At 33.3% G+C, this 2,787-nt stretch overlaps 1 pseudogene; it reads left to right on the top strand.

The window, feature by feature from the left end:
• The first annotated feature begins 1,855 nt into the window (after positions 1 to 1,855).
• Positions 1,856 to 1,974, top strand: LOC120595760 (uncharacterized; annotated as a pseudogene).
• The last annotated feature ends 813 nt before the right edge of the window (positions 1,975 to 2,787 follow it).

Here is a 2,787-nt window from a genome sequence, read left to right as displayed (position 1 = left end):
GTAGAAGCTATTCAGCTTAACATCTGCGTGACCATAAGTAAGTTAGTTAACCTCTCTGGGGTTCAGTGGCTGCATCTGTAAAATGGAAAAAATGATACAACCAACCTCATAGGGCTATCAAGAAGATTAAAGGAGAAAACGTATGTCAAGTAATTATTATATTTCCTAGACTATAATAAACTCTTGACCTTATTGACCTTCATTTCTGTTACCTTTTTTCCCCATTGGCTAGTCTTTCTGTAGCTGTTTTTCTCATTCTCCTGATTTATCCTATTGTTTATTTAGCACCCACTTATTCCCAGATATTTTACAGGATAATGAAGAAAGGGATATTGCTCCTTCATCTCAGAGCTCTTAGACCACCAAGGGAAGAAGGGTACCTAGAATTTATTGTATACCTACCTATTATGTCTTAGGATCTGACATACTAAATATGTTACCTAGTGTGATCTCATGAGTTACTCTACGACTCACATTATTTCACTGTAAAATAAGAATAACAGCTACTTCATTGAGATTATCTAAAGATTAAATGGAATCAAATAGCCATTACTAAACCTAGCATCTGACACATAGATAGCACTAAATAAGATTATCTTTGCGTTGTGAGACTTGACATTTGAACGTAGATCTGTCTGACTCCAACTCTAAGACAAACTTTCCTATTATAATAAGTTGTAAAGAAATGGAATAATGGAACATTTACCTAGAAAGGTGTTAAAAGTCATTTCTAGGTATGAGTCCTCTCTGTAATTTAGTATATGTTTTGCTTTATTTTAAAACCTCTTCTGTAACCTTTCTACGCTGTATATTTTTGTTTTTTTTAAACTCAATTTCAATTTTTGACTGGAGGGAAAAGAGATGTCTGTATTGATTAAGGCATAGGCTTATATTGCTCTAACAAACAGGTTCAAAACACGGTGGCTTAAATAAAATAGAAACTTCTTTCTCTCTCTGTAATAGTGTAGAAATGAGTGGTCCAGGTTGGCTGAGTCACTCTGCTGCACAGGCCACTCAGGGAAACCAGGCCAAAGCTGGATTCTGATCTGGGTTTCAGCCCACAGGAAGGCCAAGAAGAGAACAGTGGAGGACAAGTAATCCTTTAAGCAAGTGACATGAAAGCTGTGATGGCACATCCGCCTATATCCCATGGGCTCCATCAAGCTGCAAAAGAGGCCGAGAAATATAATTTATAACTGGACAGTCATATGCCTAGATAAAACTGAATATCTATGCAAAACAATTCGAGAGGAGAGAAAAAGTAATTACAACTGAGGAAATGTACTGCAAATTTTAAGTTACAGTAATGATAACATGCCTTTCCAATAATTGGGTTGGTTTTCTTTTTCTATGTGATTGAGTTGACTAGTATGGTTACAGGTTTAGCAATTTTTTTGTCTACAGCAAGCACTACTTTAAGGCACAGCTTGAATACAGTCTCCTAGAGCACAACCTCTCCTCCTACTGCAGATATAACTATTTTATTTCTCCTCTATTTTAATAAATCATTATTGTTTTATTTCAAAAATCTATATGCCTATCTTCTTTCCTAAAGCTCTTATTCACATAGGAAAGGATACTGTCTTATATACCCTAATATCTCAGGGCCTAGCAGTGAGTCTGCATATTTTAGAAGGTTAATATTAAATAAACGAACGAATAAACTGAAATATATAACATAAATAAATTTATACATACATGTATAGGTTTACATGCTATATGTAAACATATAATTTATATATTTATTATATTTATACATTATATAAATTTACATATATAAATTTATGTTATCTATTATATATAAATATATAATATATAAATAAATATATTTTATATATTAAAAATACATATATATGTCTACAGCCATGCCACCCTGAACAAGCCCGATCCTGTCTGCTCTCGGAAGCTAAACAAGGTCGGGCCTGGTTAGTACTTGGAAGGGAGACCAGCTAGGAAGACCAGGTGCTGTAGGTCTTGTATAAAAATAAGGAATTCTAAGCTGACAAGGTCCTTGCAATCTGTGAGGTCAACTAAGTGTTGCCTCGCCTAAAAAAAAAATGATAAAAGAAATAAAAATAAAAATACATATATATTTCTTAAATGGTGGTTGAGTTGACTCATTTATTGAGTATGCTTTATGGGGTATTGTTACATGAAGATAAGTGTTGAAAGAAGAATGGATGGCTCCTTATGTATATTTTAAATATATTCAAATGTATTTATTCCCATATTGAGTATATTCTTGATTCCCTAGGTATGTAAAAGCATTTAATTATTTACACAGGAAATGGTGATGCTGGGACAACTTCAAGGTGAAGATATGTAGTTCTTTATGATATGAAAGGTTTTAATAAAAAAAACACTTTTCCTTCTCTTAAATATTTACTGTATTTGTCCTCATTCTTGGCTGAGTCTTTGAAAAGTTTGTGATTCAAGTAAAGTTTACAGGAACTTTCTTACTGTCCTAAAGCAATTTATGAGAACTTAAGAGGTTTTCTTCGCCCCCAACGAATGAGCTTATCTGTTGATTTATCTGTTGATTTTATTTTCCTAAAATCTCAATCTCTATTTGAAAAAACAACAACAACTTTGCCTGATTTTAAGTTTCATTTCCCTGGCAGGCTGTCTTATTTGTTCTTTACTTTCATTTTTTAGAAATGATATCTTTCTCTCATTCTTCCTTCTCCCCAGTTACCACTGGTTTGAGCTTCTTTTTCTCAAATTTCTGCCTTTGTTTTCTCAGCTATACTGCTATGAAGTATCTTCTAAATGTTTGGACCTCAAACT

The sequence above is a fragment of the Pteropus medius genome, unplaced genomic scaffold (genome assembly GCF_902729225.1).
Source record: "Pteropus medius unplaced genomic scaffold, Ma_sr-lr_union100, whole genome shotgun sequence".
In the NCBI taxonomy this organism is placed as follows: domain Eukaryota; kingdom Metazoa; phylum Chordata; class Mammalia; order Chiroptera; family Pteropodidae; genus Pteropus; species Pteropus medius.
This window is presented reverse-complemented; position numbering and strand designations above follow the sequence as displayed.